At 46.7% G+C, this 19,132-nt stretch overlaps 15 non-coding genes and 2 pseudogenes across 15 annotated transcripts; all 17 read right to left on the reverse strand.

Annotated features, from left to right (window-relative positions):
* Positions 1 to 1,032: 1,032 nt before the first annotated feature.
* LOC128383263 (U5 spliceosomal RNA) lies at positions 1,033 to 1,147 on the reverse strand. The gene has a single exon (XR_008323877.1). It is a non-coding gene; the product is annotated as a U5 spliceosomal RNA (small nuclear RNA).
* Positions 1,148 to 1,978: 831 nt separating this feature from the next.
* On the reverse strand, positions 1,979 to 2,169 carry LOC128382461 (U2 spliceosomal RNA). The gene has a single exon (XR_008323748.1). It is a non-coding gene; the product is annotated as a U2 spliceosomal RNA (small nuclear RNA).
* A 220-nt stretch (positions 2,170 to 2,389) lies between these two features.
* On the reverse strand, positions 2,390 to 2,552 carry LOC128382105 (U1 spliceosomal RNA). The gene has a single exon (XR_008323672.1). It is a non-coding gene; the product is annotated as a U1 spliceosomal RNA (small nuclear RNA).
* A 437-nt stretch (positions 2,553 to 2,989) lies between these two features.
* Positions 2,990 to 3,180, reverse strand: LOC128382467 (U2 spliceosomal RNA). Its single transcript, XR_008323749.1, has one exon. It is a non-coding gene; the product is annotated as a U2 spliceosomal RNA (small nuclear RNA).
* A 232-nt stretch (positions 3,181 to 3,412) lies between these two features.
* LOC128381954 (U1 spliceosomal RNA) lies at positions 3,413 to 3,576 on the reverse strand. Its single transcript, XR_008323624.1, has one exon. It is a non-coding gene; the product is annotated as a U1 spliceosomal RNA (small nuclear RNA).
* A 379-nt stretch (positions 3,577 to 3,955) lies between these two features.
* LOC128382943 (uncharacterized) lies at positions 3,956 to 4,136 on the reverse strand (annotated as a pseudogene).
* Positions 4,137 to 8,089: 3,953 nt separating this feature from the next.
* Positions 8,090 to 8,205, reverse strand: LOC128383416 (U5 spliceosomal RNA). The gene has a single exon (XR_008323908.1). It is a non-coding gene; the product is annotated as a U5 spliceosomal RNA (small nuclear RNA).
* Positions 8,206 to 9,037: 832 nt separating this feature from the next.
* Positions 9,038 to 9,228, reverse strand: LOC128382698 (U2 spliceosomal RNA). Its single transcript, XR_008323795.1, has one exon. It is a non-coding gene; the product is annotated as a U2 spliceosomal RNA (small nuclear RNA).
* A 232-nt stretch (positions 9,229 to 9,460) lies between these two features.
* Positions 9,461 to 9,624, reverse strand: LOC128381728 (U1 spliceosomal RNA). Its single transcript, XR_008323580.1, has one exon. It is a non-coding gene; the product is annotated as a U1 spliceosomal RNA (small nuclear RNA).
* Positions 9,625 to 10,062: 438 nt separating this feature from the next.
* Positions 10,063 to 10,253, reverse strand: LOC128382272 (U2 spliceosomal RNA). The gene has a single exon (XR_008323717.1). It is a non-coding gene; the product is annotated as a U2 spliceosomal RNA (small nuclear RNA).
* A 232-nt stretch (positions 10,254 to 10,485) lies between these two features.
* Positions 10,486 to 10,649, reverse strand: LOC128381734 (U1 spliceosomal RNA). Its single transcript, XR_008323581.1, has one exon. It is a non-coding gene; the product is annotated as a U1 spliceosomal RNA (small nuclear RNA).
* Positions 10,650 to 11,086: 437 nt separating this feature from the next.
* On the reverse strand, positions 11,087 to 11,277 carry LOC128382223 (U2 spliceosomal RNA). Its single transcript, XR_008323709.1, has one exon. It is a non-coding gene; the product is annotated as a U2 spliceosomal RNA (small nuclear RNA).
* A 232-nt stretch (positions 11,278 to 11,509) lies between these two features.
* On the reverse strand, positions 11,510 to 11,673 carry LOC128381869 (U1 spliceosomal RNA). Its single transcript, XR_008323608.1, has one exon. It is a non-coding gene; the product is annotated as a U1 spliceosomal RNA (small nuclear RNA).
* Positions 11,674 to 12,110: 437 nt separating this feature from the next.
* Positions 12,111 to 12,290, reverse strand: LOC128382784 (uncharacterized; annotated as a pseudogene).
* Positions 12,291 to 17,515: 5,225 nt separating this feature from the next.
* On the reverse strand, positions 17,516 to 17,630 carry LOC128383274 (U5 spliceosomal RNA). The gene has a single exon (XR_008323878.1). It is a non-coding gene; the product is annotated as a U5 spliceosomal RNA (small nuclear RNA).
* Positions 17,631 to 18,461: 831 nt separating this feature from the next.
* On the reverse strand, positions 18,462 to 18,652 carry LOC128382474 (U2 spliceosomal RNA). The gene has a single exon (XR_008323750.1). It is a non-coding gene; the product is annotated as a U2 spliceosomal RNA (small nuclear RNA).
* A 220-nt stretch (positions 18,653 to 18,872) lies between these two features.
* Positions 18,873 to 19,035, reverse strand: LOC128382113 (U1 spliceosomal RNA). The gene has a single exon (XR_008323673.1). It is a non-coding gene; the product is annotated as a U1 spliceosomal RNA (small nuclear RNA).
* Between the last annotated feature and the right edge of the window lie 97 nt (positions 19,036 to 19,132).

Genomic DNA, 19,132 nt, shown 5'->3' on the forward strand with positions numbered 1-19,132 from the left:
TTAGTTTGCTGGGCATTGGGGAGGGAGGCATCTTCACTATCATCCTGTGGTTGGTCTTCCTTACTAGCTCCGCCTTCTGCCTGCACCACCCCATCCTCTGGACTACTCTCCATTGGAGGGGTAAATGCAGGCCCCTCCCTCACTCCCTCCTCACCTGTTCCCTCTCTTCCAATCACAGGATTTGGAGGGAGATTTGAATTTTCCTGCCCATCAACTTCAATTTGCTCTCCTAACTGTTCTGTCTGTCCGCCATCTTTTCTCTTTTCTGTGACTTTTGCAGCCTTCAATTTGTTGGCAAATGACTTTGGGCAATCTCTGAACAGGTGGTTTGTTTCCCCACAAAGATTGCATCGTCTGCCATTGGTGCACTCTTCAAAAGTGGGTCCAATTTCTCTGCATTTTCCACATACGATCTGCTGACATGCTTCAACCAGGTGCCCATGCTCACCACACTTGCGGCAGAGTTTGGGTTGGCCCTGGTAATGGATATAGCCCCTGTTCTCTCCCAGAACTACCATAGACGGCAGATGTTTCAAGCCCTGGAAGCCTTGGGGGTCCTGCCATTGTTGGATGGGGACCCTCCAAGCGCAATTCCAGATGCCGTCCTCATCTCTCACTTTCGTAGCCTGGCCTTTAACAGTGCAATATCTCCCCAGCCACAAACAAATGTCATCTGCATTCACTGTTTCATTGAACATTCTGACAATAACGGTTTTCAACGTATTGTCAGTCAGTTTCTCCACATTGAACACAGCAAATTGGGGTTTTACATTTTCAAATCTTATCCAAAATTCTCTGAGCAACACAGCAGTTTGAAAGCTTAAATCAAATCCCTTGTTATATGGCAATGTTAAAATGCAGTTTAAGTCTTCTGGCTTAAATTTCAACGTACCTTGAATCAATTTTCTGGAGAAGTCCAGCCTCGACATCTTCATGGATTCAACATCCTTGTTGGCAAAAGTAAAACGGACACTGAAAAACACGTCTTACTGAGGAAGGCCGGCCGCTTGTCTTTTCACAAACACAATGAGACTCTGCCAAACGGCAAACCCTGCCAAAAATAGATCTAACTCGTGGGTGTTCCTCTCCACGGAAGTCTTTAGTAAAAGGCGAAAGACTTGTACGTGATGAAGAGAAAGCCGAGTAAGTACGCCCCGCTCACCAACAGCAGACGAACACAACAGTGGTCCCAGTCACCCCCTTCATGGTGAGCCCCGACATGGTGAAAGGAATCCCAGGCCACACCCATTCCCCTACACCGCGCAGCAAGAGCAAGGCGCCAACTTTTTCTTGTCATGTTTTTAGATTTTGTGAAATGCGGCAAAGAGCTCCAGGCTTTCCAGCCACAGGACTAACGTCCTACTCGGGTGTTCCAGAGGAGCAAGGGTCAAAATGTGGAAATGCTGCAAGTACACAGGCAGACAGGTGCTGCTTCCCTTTTACTCCCCCGTGGGAAGAATGACCCCTTGGCCGCGGTGCGGTCCGGAGGGCAGTGGGCAGCACCCTTGCATGAAGCATGAAAAGAGCGATCAATCCCCTCGTGTGACCCATAGCAGGACAACCGAGAGCCTCTCAGACACACCCTGTGGACTCATCTCTATGACAAGCCCCGCTGTGGAATGTCCTTCATGCCAAACCTCTTATGCCCCCACAATCTCCCTCTTTGTGTGCCGCCCCAAGGTGCAAATCTCACACCGTGTCACGCTGCACTTTCCCCCCTATTCGACGCAGGTGATTAGAGATACTGATGAAGATCCAGCAGGGGGCATGTCTGCTCTCCTTGAGACAGGCAACCTGCCATCTGCTGTGACTCAATCCCCCTGGCCAAAGTTGTATCAAATAATTCATAGGAAACAAAGATAACTTGCTCATTTTCAAGGGTGCTTGAACAACCTTGAAATGGATCTAAACTCGTCAGTGCTGCTAGACCGGCCTACCTACTCAGTTAAGCCTCTTTTTCATATTAAACATAGAGAGAGGGGGGTGCACCGTTCCTGGAGGTACTGCAATACCGGGTCGATGCGTGGAGTGGACGGAGCAAGCCCCTATTCCATCTCCCTGCTCCAAAAAGCAATTTAATATATGGTCCCCGGGTAGGGGACGTATCAGATATTAAACTGATAAGAACAGATACTACACTTGATCTTAGCCAAAAGGCCGAGAAGCGATGACCGGAAAAGTGTCGGAGTTGAAGGAGTGATCCTCTGCAGCGTCAGTCCCGCTCACGGTGTCACAGAGTCCAATGCGAGGAAGTAACTTGGAGCTGCATTCTATCAAAAGATAAGACGACCGTTTTGTGTTCAAAAGGACATCCGTCTCTACACGAGTCAATGGAGAATTCACCAATTTCTCACCTCAGTAAGCGTTTAGTTTTCTTTCAACAATTTATCAGGGGAGAGCGCGAACAAGTCCCCCACTACCAGAAATTATGCAATCGAGATTCCCGCATTTGGGGAATTCGCAGAGGTCAGCACAACCGGAGTGCAATGGTTGAGCCTCGCCCTGGGTGAACCACCTTCTTGATCATGGTATCTCCCTTGCCAGGTAAGTATGAGTTGTACAGATCCGAGCCAAGGACGTCTTTCACAGACACAGCACCCGGACCGATGGTGCACCTTCCAAACATCATCCAAACACACACACGCCGCATGAGGCTGTGGATCTGCAGAGTCACAACTTTGCATGCAGCTTCCTGCTCTATGAATAAGGATTACAAAGGATTGCTGTATATGAGCACAGATTTCTAGAGTGTGCAACCTCACTACAGTGCTGACATAGCTACTCAATTGTACATTGGCAGTCATGGGCAATTCTAGGATCAGGCTCGCAAAATAATTAAAGTTGTATAAAATAATTCATAGGAAACAAAGATAATTTGCTCATTTTCAAGGGTGCTTGAACAACCTTGAAATGGATCTAAACTCGTCAGTGCTGCTAGACCGGCCTACCTACTCAGTTAAGCCTCTTTTTCATATTAAACATAGAGAGAGGGGGGTGCACCGTTCCTGGAGGTACTGCAATACCGGGTCGATGCGTGGAGTGGACGGAGCAAGCCCCTATTCCATCTCCCTGCTCCAAAAAGCAATTTAATATATGGTCCCCGGGTAGGGGACGTATCAGATATTAAACTGATAAGAACAGATACTACACTTGATCTTAGCCAAAAGGCCGAGAAGCGATGACCGGAAAAGTGTCGGAGTTGAAGGAGTGATCCTCTGCAGCGTCAGTCCCGCTCACGGTGTCACAGAGTCCAATGCGAGGAAGTAACTTGGAGCTGCATTCTATCAAAAGATAAGACGACCGTTTTGTGTTCAAAAGGACATCCGCCTCTACACGAGTCAATGGAGAATTCACCAATTTCTCACTTGGTTTCTAACCTCAGTAAGCGTTTAGTTTTCTTTCAACAATTTATCAGGGGAGAGCGCGAACGCAGTCCCCCACTACCAGAAATTATGTAATCGAGATTCCCACATTTGGGGAATTCGCAGAGGTCAGCACAACCGGAGTGCAATGGTTGAGCCTCGCCCTGGGTGAACCACCTTCTTGATCATGGTATCTCCCTTGCCAGGTAAGTATGAGTTGTACAGATCCGAGCCAAGGACGTCTTTCACAGACACGGCACCCGGACCGATGGTGCACCTTCCAAACATCATCCAAACACACACACGCCGCATGAGGCTGTGGATCTGCAGAGTCACAACTTTGCATGCAGCTTCCTGCTCTATGAATAAGGATTACAAAGGATTGCTGTATATGAGCACAGATTTCTAGAGTGTGCAACCTCACTACAGTGCTGACATAGCTACTCAATTGTACATTGGCAGTCATGAGTCAAGATAATTTGCTCATTTTCAAGGGTGCTTGAACAACCTTGAAATGGATCTAAACTCGTCAGTGCTGCTAGACCGGCCTACCTACTCAGTTAAGTCTCTTTTTCATATTAAACATAGAGAGAGGGGAGTGCACCGTTCCTGGAGGTACTGCAATACCGGGTCGATGCATGGAGTGGACGGAGCAAGCCCCTATTCCATCTCCCTGCTCCAAAAAGCAATTTAATATATGGTCCCCGGGTAGGGGACGTATCAGATATTAAACTGATAAGAACAGATTTTTTTTTTTTTTTTCGAAAAAGTTTTATTGACACTCGTTCAAATTATTTCAAACAATGATTTACATTTTAGATAAAATATTCACATGTGGACATAGTATATACAATGAATTACAATAAATATGTGCAGTATGTAAAACCATATTTAAAACAATAAAACCAATTGTTCTAAAATGGTAATACAGGTTAAATAGCTGTTCATTTGTAAAACATATGTCAGGTGTTTATGTGATTGAGTGTCCATTAAAAGTCCATAAAAAGGAGTGCATCCGTTAAAAAGGGTTTTTTTTTTCAATTCTATCTTTGTGCAGGAGCGCAGTGAGTCCCTACCAAGGGTAACTCATTCTGCTCCCCCAAACATTTGGTCTCTCGGGATGCTGTCGTGGTGGTCAGAGGAGATCCTCTCCCTGATGCTCCTTCCCACCTGCGTCACCCAGAGAGCCAGGCCGCTGCTGCTGTGACCTTTTGCTGTGTGGCTCCGGCTCCTTCATCCGAATGGGCACAGAGGCGATTCTTCTTTGTGGCTGTGTCCTAGGCCTGCTGCCTGCAGCTACGGCCGTTTTGACCGTTGGTGCGGCCATTCGGATCACAGCCACGGGGGGGATCTGCATGTGCTTTCTTACCAGCAAGTTTCTGGAGGTCCATGTGGCGTCTTTGATGGCGGCTAGGGTGAGCCACTGTTTTGCAAAGTCTTTGGATGGTATTTTTTGCTGGCTCACCCCATATAGCACTAGTTGTGCTGTGAGGACCTCCCTTGCTGGTAAGTACGGGAATTGCAAGGAGCCGGCCGTTGCCCACTGGTCTACAGCAGCACTGCACTCCCAGAGCAGATGCCTCACCGACTCAGGCGCGCCACAACCAGGTCGGGGGCAGGTTGAGTGCGTTGACATGCCCCGGGAGTGCATGACGGACCTGACCGGGAGGATCTCATGAGCCACCATCCATGACAGGTCCCGGAGTCTGTTAGGGAGAGCAGGATGGTTGACGTTGCGCCAAACTGTTGTGGGCTCGCCGGGTGCGAGCCCGCGCACCGGACTCACTGGTTCCCGCTCCTGCACAACGGAGACAAGTGATCTGTGGTTAGTTAAAATCTGCAACTCCTCATGCTCAAGTCGTTCAAAATCCATAAAAACAGTAATCAAATCAGGTGCTAAAATGTCCCAAAAAGTCAAATAAAACTCCAAGGGAAGTCCATCTTGTCCAGGGGACTTCCCTTTTTTAAAACCAGTCATACATTTATTTAACTCTAAAAAAGTAAAATCCTGGGATAAAAGCACACTTTTGTTTACTGTTTTTACAATGAATTTTAAAACTTCGGTCATGATGTCCATTTTTACAGGTTTTTCTTTGTACAGGTTTGAATAAAATGTTTCAATTGTTTCTTTAATATCGCCCATTGTTTCAGTTGTGCACCATCTTCTTTTTTCAGCTTTGTAATGCCCCCCCCCCCCTTTATTCATAATTTTCCTGAAAAAATACCGTGTGCACTTTTCACCCTCCTCTATTTCCCGTTCTCTGCTCCTTAAAATGACACCTTTGCTTTTAATTTCTGATAAAACTGACATCTCTTTTTTAACTTGCTTAATTTCATCATTAAAATCCATGCCAATCTGGTTTAGGTTAAAATAACGTTGTAGTCGTTTCTGCAGTCCCATCATGCGTCTGTATTCCCTGTTCTTTCGTTTCTTACCTGCCTGCCTAAAGAAAGTCTGCGTCTTTCCCTTCACCATTTCCCACCAGTGTGCACGTGTTTCGTAGAAGTCTTGAAGGGTCTGCCACTCTTTGTACCGCTCCCTGAACTGCCTAACTAACTCCCTATCTTCTAAAAGGGAGCAGTTGAGTTTCCACAGACCACTTCCTGATGTCACGCCCGAAGAGAGTGAAAGGGTGCAAGAGAGCATAAGGTGATCGGAGAAGAAAACAGGAGTTAATCTAGCATCGGTGGGTGGGCAGTCCCGTGTAAAAACATAATCTATGCGAGAGGCTCTGGTGCCATCACCACCGAACCAGGTGAAGCCCTCCTCTCTGGGATGCATGATTTTAAAACAGTCCTGAAGTTTAAAATCTCTACAAATGCCCTGCAATAAAACCGATGTTTTGTCTACTTTAAAATCTTCCCCTGCTCTCCTCCTATCCTCCCTACTTAGAATACAGTTAAAATCCCCCCCTACAACTAAAGGTGCCCTACCTAGCATGTGGGACTGCAAGTCTTCTAAAAGGTCATACCTGTCGTTCTTGTCGTTAAAACCGTAAATATTTAAAAGGTTGAAATCCTGTCCCATAAAAGCCAAATGTGCTAAAAGTGCCCGACTGTCTCTCACCACAGTGCTGCCCTTCACCAGAGCTTGAGGGTTTTTGATTAAAATGGCCACTCCGTCATTTTTGTTTTGATTGGATCCACTCCATATTGACATTTTTGGCCACATCTCCTCCCACTGTCTGTAATGTTTTAAAAACGGTAGGCTGCATTCCTGCAATAAAAACACATCTGACTTAAAGGAACTTAAAAAGGGTAAAACACTCTGGGCTCTAACTCTCGACTTCACACTTCTCACATTAATGGTAGAGAAGGTCAGTGTCATGAGTATGGTTAAAAACAACAGGTAAGACATTTTAAAAGACTCAGAGGGTGTTAAAAACACATTTAAAAAACAGTTAGGTAATTTCTTGTGAACAGAGCTCTTCCTTCATCTCTGCGGGTGAAAAATGAAGGGTTTGAGCTCTGTTCCCCTTTGGGACTCTGGGGGTTGGCCTCTGCTGCAATGTTGCATTTAATTTGGAGTCCCTGGGGGTCGATTGCAGAGCAATTGTTAAAAAAGAAACCTCATTGGGTGAATCGGAAGGGAAGACTCTGGGCTCCTCCACAGATGAACTGTCTGAGTGAGCCGCAACTCTTCCCTTCTTCTCCAACACAATGGGAGAATCCGAGGACAATTCAGACAAAGGCCTCTTAGTTTGCTGGGCATTGGGGAGGGAGGCATCTTCACTATCATCCTGTGGTTGGTCTTCCTTACTAGCTCCGCCTTCTGCCTGCACCACCCCATCCTCTGGACTACTCTCCATTGGAGGGGTAAATGCAGGCCCCTCCCTCACTCCCTCCTCACCTGTTCCCTCTCTTCCAATCACAGGATTTGGAGGGAGATTTGAATTTTCCTGCCCAGCAACTTCAATTTGCTCTCCTAACTGTTCTGTCTGTCCGCCATCTTTTCTCTTTTCTGTGACTTTTGCAGCCTTCAATTTGTTGGCAAATGACTTTGGGCAATCTCTGAACAGGTGGTTTGTTTCCCCACAAAGATTGCATCGTCTGCCATTGGTGCACTCTTCAAAAGTGGGTCCAATTTCTCTGCATTTTCCACATACGATCTGCTGACATGCTTCAACCAGGTGCCCATGCTCACCACACTTGCGGCAGAGTTTGGGTTGGCCCTGGTAATGGATATAGCCCCTGTTCTCTCCCAGAACTACCATAGACGGCAGATGTTTCAAGCCCTGGAAGCCTTGGGGGTCCTGCCATTGTTGGATGGGGACCCTCCAAGCGCAATTCCAGATGCCGTCCTCATCTCTCACTTTCGTAGCCTGGCCTTTAACAGTGCAATATCTCCCCAGCCACAAACAAATGTCATCTGCATTCACTGTTTCATTGAACATTCTGACAATAACGGTTTTCAACGTATTGTCAGTCAGTTTCTCCACATTGAACACAGCAAATTGGGGTTTTACATTTTCAAATCTTATCCAAAATTCTCTGAGCAACACAGCAGTTTGAAAGCTTAAATCAAATCCCTTGTTATATGGCAATGTTAAAATGCAGTTTAAGTCTTCTGGCTTAAATTTCAACGTACCTTGAATCAATTTTCTGGAGAAGTCCAGCCTCGACATCTTCATGGATTCAACATCCTTGTTGGCAAAAGTAAAACGGACACTGAAAAACACGTCTTACTGAGGAAGGCCGCCCGCTTGTCTTTTCACAAACACAATGAGACTCTGCCAAACGGCAAAGCCTGCCAAAAATAGATCTAACTCGTGGGTGTTCCTCTCCACGGAAGTCTTTAGTAAAAGGCGAAAGACTTGTACGTGATGAAGAGAAAGCCGAGTAAGTACGCCCCGCTCACCAACAGCAGACGAACACAACAGTGGTCCCAGTCACCCCCTTCACGGTGAGCCCCGACATGGTGAAAGGAATCCCAGGCCACACCCATTCCCCTACACCGCGCAGCAAGAGCAAGGCGCCAACTTTTTCTTGTCATGTTTTTAGATTTTGTGAAATGCGGCAAAGAGCTCCAGGCTTTCCAGCCACAGGACTAACGTCCTACTCGGGTGTTCCAGAGGAGCAAGGGTCAAAATGTGGAAATGCTGCAAGTACACAGGCAGACAGGTGCTGCTTCCCTTTTACTCCCCCGTGGGAAGAATGACCCCTTGGCCGCGGTGCGGTCCGGAGGGCAGTGGGCAGCACCCTTGCATGAAGCATGAAAAGAGCGATCAATCCCCTCGTGTGACCCATAGCAGGACAACCGAGAGCCTCTCAGACACACCCTGTGGACTCATCTCTATGACAAGCCCCGCTGTGGAATGTCCTTCATGCCAAACCTCTTATGCCCCCACAATCTCCCTCTTTGTGTGCCGCCCCAAGGTGCAAATCTCACACCGTGTCACGCTGCACTTTCCCCCCTATTCGACGCAGGTGATTAGAGATACTGATGAAGATCCAGCAGGGGGCATGTCTGCTCTCCTTGAGACAGGCAACCTGCCATCTGCTGTGACTCAATCCCCCTGGCCAAAGTTGTATCATATAATTCATAGGAAACAAAGATGGCTTGCTCATTTTCAAGGGTGCTTGAACAACCTTGAAATGGATCTAAACTCGTCAGTGCTGCTAGACCGGCCTACCTACTCAGTTAAGCCTCTTTTTCATATTAAACATAGAGATAGAGGGGGTGCACCGTTCCTGGAGGTACTGCAATACCGGGGCGATGCGTGGAGTGGACGAAGCAAGCCCCTATTCCATCTCCCTGCTCCAAAAAGCAATTTAATATATGGTCCCCGGGTAGGGGACGTATCAGATATTAAACTGATAAGAACAGATACTACACTTGATCTTAGCCAAAAGGCCGAGAAGCGATGACCGGAAAAGTGTCGGAGTTGAAGGAGTGATACTCTGCAGCGTCAGTCCCGCTCACGGTGTCACAGAGTCCAATGCGAGGAAGTAACTTGGAGCTGCATTCTATCAAAAGATAAGACGACCGTTTTGTGTTCAAAAGGACATCCGTCTCTACACGAGTCAATGGAGAATTCACCAATTTCTCACTTGGTTTCTAACCTCAGTAAGCGTTTAGTTTTCTTTCAACAACTTATCAGGGGAGAGCGCGAACGCAGTCCCCCACTACCAGAAATTATGCAATCGAGATTCCCACATTTGGGGAATTCGCAGAGGTCAGCACAACCGGAGTGCAATGGTTGAGCCTCGCCCTGGGTGAACCACCTTCTTGATCATGGTATCTCCCTTGCCAGGTAAGTATGAGTTGTACAGATCCGAGCCAAGGAAGTCTTTCACAGACACGGCACCCGGACCGATGGTGCACCTTCCAAACATCATCCAAACACACACACGCCGCATGAGGCTGTGGATCTGCAGAGTCACAACTTTGCATGCAGCTTCCTGCTCTATGAATAAGGATTACAAAGGATTGCTGTATATGAGCACAGATTTCTAGAGTGTGCAACCTCACTACAGTGCTGACATAGCTACTCAATTGTACATTGGCAGTCATGGGCAATTCTAGGATCAGGCTCGCAAAATAATTAAAGTTGTATAAAATAATTCATAGGAAACACAGATAATTTGCTCATTTTCAAGGGTGCTTGAACAACCTTGAAATGGATCTAAACTCGTCAGTGCTGCTAGACCGGCCTACCTACTCAGTTAAGCCTCTTTTTCATATTAAACATAGAGATAGAGGGGGTGCACCGTTCCTGGAGGTACTGCAATACCGGGTCGATGCGTGGAGTGGACGGAGCAAGCCCCTATTCCATCTCCCTGCTCCAAAAAGCAATTTAATATATGGTCCCCGGGTAGGGGACGTATCAGATATTAAACTGATAAGAACAGATACTACACTTGATCTTAGCCAAAAGGCCGAGAAGCGATGACCGGAAAAGTGTCGGAGTTGAAGGAGTGATCCTCTGCAGCGTCAGTCCCGCTCACGGTGTCACAGAGTCCAATGCGAGGAAGTAACTTGGAGCTGCATTCTATCAAAAGATAAGACGACCGTTTTGTGTTCAAAAGGACATCCGTCTCTACACGAGTCAATGGAGAATTCAGCAATTTCTCACTTGGTTTCTAACCTCAGTAAGCGTTTAGTTTTCTTTCAACAACTTATCAGGGGAGAGCGCGAACGCAGTCCCCCACTACCAGAAATTATGCAATCGAGATTCCCACATTTGGGGAATTCGCAGAGGTCAGCACAACCGGAGTGCAATGGTTGAGCCTCGCCCTGGGTGAACCACCTTCTTGATCATGGTATCTCCCTTGCCAGGTAAGTATGAGTTGTACAGATCCGAGCCAAGGAAGTCTTTCACAGACACGGCACCCGGACCGATGGTGCACCTTCCAAACATCATCCAAACACACACACGCCGCATGAGGCTGTGGATCTGCAGAGTCACAACTTTGCATGCAGCTTCCTGCTCTATGAATAAGGATTACAAAGGATTGCTGTATATGAGCACAGATTTCTAGAGTGTGCAACCTCACTACAGTGCTGACATAGCTACTCAATTGTACATTGGCAGTCATGGGCAATTCTAGGATCAGGCTCGCAAAATAATTAAAGTTGTATAAAATAATTCATAGGAAACAAAGATAATTTGCTCATTTTCAAGGGTGCTTGAACAACCTTGAAATGGATCTAAACTCGTCAGTGCTGCTAGACCGGCCTACCTACTCAGTTAAGTCTCTTTTTCATATTAAACATAGAGAGAGGGGGGTGCACCGTTCCTGGAGGTACTGCAATACCAGGTCGATGCGTGGAGTGGACGGAGCAAGCCCCTATTCCATCTCCCTGCTCCAAAAAGCAATTTAATATATGGTCCCCGGGTAGGGGACGTATCAGATATTAAACTGATAAGAACAGATACTACACTTGATCTTAGCCAAAAGGCCGAGAAGCGATGACCGGAAAAGTGTCGGAGTTGAAGGAGTGATCCTCTGCAGCGTCAGTCCCGCTCACGGTGTCACAGAGTCCAATGCGAGGAAGTAACTTGGAGCTGCATTCTATCAAAAGATAAGACGACCGTTTTGTGTTCAAAAGGACATCCGTCTCTACACGAGTCAATGGAGAATTCACCAATTTCTCACTTGGTTTCTAACCTCAGTAAGCGTTTAGTTTTCTTTCAACAACTTATCAGGGGAGAGCGCGAACGCAGTCCCCCACTACCAGAAATTATGCAATCAAGATTCCCACATTTGGGGAATTCGCAGAGGTCAGCACAACCGGAGTGCAATGGTTGAGCCTCGCCCTGGGTGAACCACCTTCTTGATCATGGTATCTCCCTTGCCAGGTAAGTATGAGTTGTACAGATCCGAGCCAAGGAAGTCTTTCACAGACACGGCATCCGGACCGATGGTGCACCTTCCAAACATCATCCAAACACACACACGCCGCATGAGGCTGTGGATCTGCAGAGTCACAACTTTGCATGCAGCTTCCTGCTCTATGAATAAGGATTACGAAGGATTGCTGTATATGAGCACAGATTTCTAGAGTGTGCAACCTCACTACAGTGCTGACATAGCTACTCAATTGTACATTGGCAGTCATGGGCAATTCTAGGATCAGGCTCGCAAAATAATTAAAGTTGTATAAAATAATTCATAGGAAACAAAGATAATTTGCTCATTTTCAAGGGTGCTTGAACAACCTTGAAATGGATCTAAACTCGTCAGTGCTGCTAGACCGGCCTACCTACTCAGTTAAGTCTCTTTTTCATATTAAACATAGAGAGAGGGGGGTGCACCGTTCCTGGAGGTACTGCAATACCGGGTCGATGCGTGGAGTGGGCGGAGCAAGCCCCTATTCCATCTCCCTGCTCCAAAAAGCAATTTAATATATGGTCCCCGGGTAGGGGACGTATCAGATATTAAACTGATAAGAACAGATTTTTTTTTTTTTTTCGAAAAAGTTTTATTGACACTTGTTCAAATTATTTCAAACAATGATTTACATTTTAGATAAAATATTCACATGTGGACATAGTATATACAATGAATTACAATAAATATGTGCAGTATGTAAAACCATATTTAAAACAATAAAACCAATTGTTCTAAAATGGTAATACAGGTTAAATAGCTGTTCATTTGTAAAACATATGTCAGGTGTTTATGTGATTGAGTGTCCATTAAAAGTCCATAAAAAGGAGTGCATCCGTTAAAAAGGGTTTTTTTTTTCAATTCTATCTTTGTGCAGGAGCGCAGTGAGTCCCTACCAAGGGTAACTCATTCTGCTCCCCCAAACATTTGGTCTCTCGGGATGCTGTCGTGGTGGTCAGAGGAGATCCTCTCCCTGATGCTCCTTCCCACCTGCCTCACCCAGAGAGCCAGGCCGCTGCTGCTGTGACCTTTTGCTGTGTGGCTCCGGCTCCTTCATCCGAATGGGCACAGAGGCGATTCTTCTTTGTGGCTGTGTCCTAGGCCTGCCGCCTGCAGCTACGGCCGTTTTGACCGTTGCTGCGGCCATTCGGATCACAGCCACGGGGGGGATCTGCATGTGCTTTCTTACCAGCAAGTTTCTGGAGGTCCATGTGGCGTCTTTGATGGCGGCTGGGGTGAGCCACTGTTTTGCAAAGTCTTTGGATGGTATTTTTTGCTGGCTCACCCCATATAGCACTAGTTGTGCTGTGAGGACCTCCCTTGCTGGTAAGTACGGGAATTGCAAGGAGCCGGCCGTTGCCCACTGGTCTACAGCAGCACTGCACTCCCAGAGCAGATGCCTCACCGACTCAGGCGCGCCACAACCAGGTCGGGGGCAGGTTGAGTGCGTTGACATGCCCCGGGAGTGCATGACGGACCTGACCGGGAGGATCTCATGAGCCACCATCCATGACAGGTCCCGGAGTCTGTTAGGGAGAGCAGGATGGTTGACGTTGCGCCAAACTGTTGTGGGCTCGCCGGGTGCGAGCCCGCGCACCGGACTCACTGGTTCCCGCTCCTGCACAACGGAGACAAGTGATCTGTGGTTAGTTAAAATCTGCAACTCCTCATGCTCAAGGTTAAAATGCCTTAAAAACTTCTGAATAAAAACATAGGCTGGTGGCAGGTTAAAAGACACAGGTATTCTTAGGTCCACATGTAAAATCTTAAGTTTTCTGAGGTAGGACCCCATCCAGAAGCGTGTCATTGCAGTTGTCTTGGGGTTTCTGGATGGGGTCATGGCTATTTTCATGTGTACTGTAGTGTATGTGCTTCCTAAAAACAGGTGCAGATCCGGTACTTCTTTTCCTCCTTTCTCCTTTGGCCTTTTCATAATTTCTCTCTTCAATCTTTCCCACTTGGATCCCCACAGAAAGTAAAAAATGGCTCGCTCCAGATTTAAAAGCACATGCCTAGGAGGAATAAAAACAGAACTGATCAATAAAAGCAAAGGTAAAATCACTGCTTTGATGATTAAAACCTTTCCTTCCATGGTCAGTCCTCTAAGTCCCCAGTATCCTAGTCTTTGTCTGACTTTCCCTACCACGTCTGGCCAATTTGTTTTCCCTTCCCCCTCCCTGTCAAATTTAATTCCCAGTATTTTTGGTCAGTCTGGGTCACAGTCAGGGGGAGTCCTGTCGTCTCAGTCGCCGTCCATGGTCCATAAAATTGGGCTTGGGTCTTTTCTCTATTTAATTTCGACCCAGAGGCCTGTCCAAACCAGTCAGTCAAGTCCAGGGTCCTGTTGACAGATAAAAGGTCGGTACATAAAATATTCACGTCGTCCATGTATAGGTTACACCTGTTTTCCAGTCCCCCACTCCCCGGCAGTCCTACCCCATTGATTCGTTGGTCCTTTCTCAAGACCTGTGCCAGTGGTTCTATGCAGATGATGTAGAGGAGGGCAGATAACGGACACCCCTGACGGACACCGCAGTTAATCCCACCCACCGGTACAGCAATCCCACCCAAGCTATAAATCTTTCCGGGAACCCCATTTTTCGCAGGACCTGGAAGAGGTACTGGTGCGAGACCCGATCAAATGCTTTCTCAAAATCTAAATTTAGTACTACTAGCCGGATGTTTCTGTCTCTCGCGTAACAGATGGTGTCTCTGATCAGTACGAGGCTGTCAGTGATCTTCCTCCCCAGGATGGCACAGGCTTGATCCGGGTGAATCACGTCTTCTAAAAACATAGACATACGTGTCGCTAAAAGTTTGCTAAAAAGTTTACAGTCAAAGTTTAAAAGCGTGATTGGTCTCCAGTTTTTCAGGTCAGTCTTGTCATTGTGTTTATAAAGGAGAGTCACTATCCCTACTCTAAAACTGTCAGGAAGCCGGTCAAGTCGTTCAAAATCCATAAAAACAGTAATCAAATCAGGTGCTAAAATGTCCCAAAAAGTCAAATAAAACTCCAAGGGAAGTCCATCTTGTCCAGGGGACTTCCCTTTTTTAAAACCAGTCATACATTTATTTAACTCTAAAAAAGTAAAAGCCTGGGATAAAAGCACACTTTTGTTTACTGTTTTTACAATGAATTTTAAAACTTCGGTCATGATGTCCATTTTTACAGGTTTTTCTTTGTACAGGTTTGAATAAAATGTTTCAATTGTTTCTTTAATATCGCCCATTGTTTCAGTTGTGCACCCATCTTCTTTTTTCAGCTTTGTAATGCCCCCCCCCCCCCCCTTTATTCATAATTTTCCTGAAAAAATACCGTGTGCACTTTTCACCCTCCTCTATTTCCCGTTCTCTGCTCCTTAAAATGACACCTTTGCTTTTAATTTCTGATAAAACTGACATCTCTTTTTTAACTTGCTTAATTTCCTCATTAAAATCCATGCCAATCTGGTTTAGGTTAAAATAACGTTGTAGTCGTTTCTGCAGTCCCATCATGCGTCTGTATTCCCTGTTCTTTCGTTTCTTACCTGCCTGCCTAAAGAAAGTCTGCGTCTTTCCCTTCACCATTTCCCACCAGTGTGCACGTGTTTCGTAGAAGTCTTGAAGGGTCTGCCACTCTTTGTACCGCTCCCTGAACTGCCTAACTAACTCCCTATCTTCTAAAAGGGAGCAGTTGAGTTTCCACAGACCACTTCCTGATGTCACGCCCGAAGAGAGTGAAAGGGTGCAAGAGAGCATAAGGTGATCGGAGAAGAAAACAGGAGTTAATCTAGCATCGGTGGGTGGGCAGTCCCGTGTAAAAACATAATCTATGCGAGAGGCTCTGGTGCCATCACCACCGAACCAGGTGAAGCCCTCCTCTCTGGGATGCATGATTTTAAAACAGTCCTGAAGTTTAAAATCTCTACAAATGCCCTGCAATAAAACCGATGTTTTGTCTACTTTAAAATCTTCCCCTGCTCTCCTCCTATCCTCCCTACTTAGAATACAGTTAAAATCCCCCCCTACAACTAAAGGTGCCCTACCTAGCATGTGGGACTGCAAGTCTTCTAAAAGGTCATACCTGTCGTTCTTGTCGTTAAAACCGTAAATATTTAAAAGGTTGAAATCCTGTCCCATAAAAGCCAAATGTGCTAAAAGTGCCCGACTGTCTCTCACCACAGTGCTGCCCTTCACCAGAGCTTGAGGGTTTTTGATTAAAATGGCCACTCTGTCATTTTTGTTTTGATTGGATCCACTCCATATTGACATTTTTGGCCACATCTCCTCCCACTGTCTGTAATGTTTTAAAAACGGTAGGCTGCATTCCTGCAATAAAAACACATCTGACTTAAAGGAACTTAAAAAGGGTAAAACACTCTGGGCTCTAACTCTCGACTTCACACTTCTCACATTAATGGTAGAGAAGGTCAGTGTCATGAGTATGGTTAAAAACAACAGGTAAGACATTTTAAAAGACTCAGAGGGTGTTAAAAACACATTTAAAAAACAGTTAGGTAATTTCTTGTGAACAGAGCTCTTCCTTCATCTCTGCGGGTGAAAAATGAAGGGTTTGAGCTCTGTTCCCTTTTGGGACTCTGGGGGTTGGCCTCTGCTGCAATGTTGCATTTAATTTGGAGTCCCTGGGGGTCGATTGCAGAGCAATTGTTAAAAAAGAAACCTCATTGGGTGAATCGGAAGGGAAGACTCTGGGCTCCTCCACAGATGAACTGTCTGAGTGAGCCGCAACTCTTCCCTTCTTCTCCAACACAATGGGAGAATCCGAGGACAATTCAGACAAAGGCCTCTTAGTTTGCTGGGCATTGGGGAGGGAGGCATCTTCACTATCATCCTGTGGTTGGTCTTCCTTACTAGCTCCGCCTTCTGCCTGCACCACCCCATCCTCTGGACTACTCTCCATTGGAGGGGTAAATGCAGGCCCCTCCCTCACTCCCTCCTCACCTGTTCCCTCTCTTCCAATCACAGGATTTGGAGGGAGATTTGAATTTTCCTGCCCATCAACTTCAATTTGCTCTCCTAACTGTTCTGTCTGTCCGCCATCTTTTCTCTTTTCTGTGACTTTTGCAGCCTTCAATTTGTTGGCAAATGACTTTGGGCAATCTCTGAACAGGTGGTTTGTTTCCCCACAAAGATTGCATCGTCTGCCATTGGTGCACTCTTCAAAAGTGGGTCCAATTTCTCTGCATTTTCCACATACGATCTGCTGACATGCTTCAACCAGGTGCCCATGCTCACCACACTTGCGGCAGAGTTTGGGTTGGCCCTGGTAATGGATATAGCCCCTGTTCTCTCCCAGAACTACCATAGACGGCAGATGTTTCAAGCCCTGGAAGCCTTGGGGGTCCTGCCATTGTTGGATGGGGACCCTCCAAGCGCAATTCCAGATGCCGTCCTCATCTCTCACTTTCGTAGCCTGGCCTTTAACAGTGCAATATCTCCCCAGCCACAAACAAATGTCATCTGCATTCACTGTTTCATTGAACATTCTGACAATAACGGTTTTCAACGTATTGTCAGTCAGTTTCTCCACATTGAACACAGCAAATTGGGGTTTTACATTTTCAAATCTTATCCAAAATTCTCTGAGCAACACAGCAGTTTGAAAGCTTAAATCAAATCCCTTGTTATATGGCAATGTTAAAATGCAGTTTAAGTCTTCTGGCTTAAATTTCAACGTACCTTGAATCAATTTTCTGGAGAAGTCCAGCCTCGACATCTTCATGGATTCAACATCCTTGTTGGCAAAAGTAAAACGGACACTGAAAAACACGTCTTACTGAGGAAGGCCGGCCGCTTGTCTTTTCACAAACACAATGAGACTCTGCCAAACGGCAAACCCTGCCAAAAATAGATCTAACTCGTGGGTGTTCCTCTCCACGGAAGTCTTTAGTAAAAGGCGAAAGACTTGTACGTGATGAAGAGAAAGCCGAGTAAGTACGCCCCGCTCACCAACAGCAGACGAACACAACAGTGGTCCCAGTCACCCCCTTCATGGTGAGCCCCGACATGGTGAAAGGAATCCCAGGCCACACCCATTCCCCTACACCGCGCAGCAAGAGCAAGGCGCCAACTTTTTCTTGTCATGTTTTTAGATTTTGTGAAATGCGGCAAAGAGCTCCAGGCTTTCCAGCCACAGGACTAACGTCCTACTCGGGTGTTCCAGAGGAGCAAGGGTCAAAATGTGGAAATGCTGCAAGTACACAGGCAGACAGGTGCTGCTTCCCTTTTACTCCCCCGTGGGAAGAATGACCCCTTGGCCGCGGTGCGGTCCGGAGGGCAGTGGGCAGCACCCTTGCATGAAGCATGAAAAGAGCGATCAATCCCCTCGTGTGACCCATAGCAGGACAACCGAGAGCCTCTCAGACACACCCTGTGGACTCATCTCTATGACAAGCCCCGCTGTGGAATGTCCTTCATGCCAAACCTCTTATGCCCCCACAATCTCCCTCTTTGTGTGCCGCCCCAAGGTGCAAATCTCACACCGTGTCACGCTGCACTTTCCCCCCTATTCGACGCAGGTGATTAGAGATACTGATGAAGATCCAGCAGGGGGCATGTCTGCTCTCCTTGAGACAGGCAACCTGCCATCTGCTGTGACTCAATCCCCCTGGCCAAAGTTGTATCAAATAATTCATAGGAAACAAAGATAACTTGCTCATTTTCAAGGGTGCTTGAACAACCTTGAAATGGATCTAAACTCGTCAGTGCTGCTAGACCGGCCTACCTACTCAGTTAAGCCTCTTTTTCATATTAAACATAGAGAGAGGGGGGTGCACCGTTCCTGGAGGTACTGCAATACCGGGTCGATGCGTGGAGTGGACGGAGCAAGCCCCTATTCCATCTCCCTGCTCCAAAAAGCAATTTAATATATGGTCCCCGGGTAGGGGACGTATCAGATATTAAACTGATAAGAACAGATACTACACTTGATCTTAGCCAAAAGGCCGAGAAGCGATGACCGGAAAAGTGTCGGAGTTGAAGGAGTGATCCTCTGCAGCGTCAGTCCCGCTCACGGTGTCACAGAGTCCAATGCGAGGAAGTAACTTGGAGCTGCATTCTATCAAAAGATAAGACGACCGTTTTGTGTTCAAAAGGACATCCGTCTCTACACGAGTCAATGGAGAATTCACCAATTTCTCACCTCAGTAAGCGTTTAGTTTTCTTTCAACAATTTATCAGGGGAGAGCGCGAACAAGTCCCCCACTACCAGAAATTATGCAATCGAGATTCCCGCATTTGGGGAATTCGCAGAGGTCAGCACAACCGGAGTGCAATGGTTGAGCCTCGCCCTGGGTGAACCACCTTCTTGATCATGGTATCTCCCTTGCCAGGTAAGTATGAGTTGTACAGATCCGAGCCAAGGACGTCTTTCACAGACACAGCACCCGGACCGATGGTGCACCTTCCAAACATCATCCAAACACACACACGCCGCA

The sequence above is a fragment of the Scomber japonicus genome, chromosome 2, assembly GCF_027409825.1.
Source record: "Scomber japonicus isolate fScoJap1 chromosome 2, fScoJap1.pri, whole genome shotgun sequence".
Lineage (NCBI taxonomy): Eukaryota > Metazoa > Chordata > Actinopteri > Scombriformes > Scombridae > Scomber > Scomber japonicus.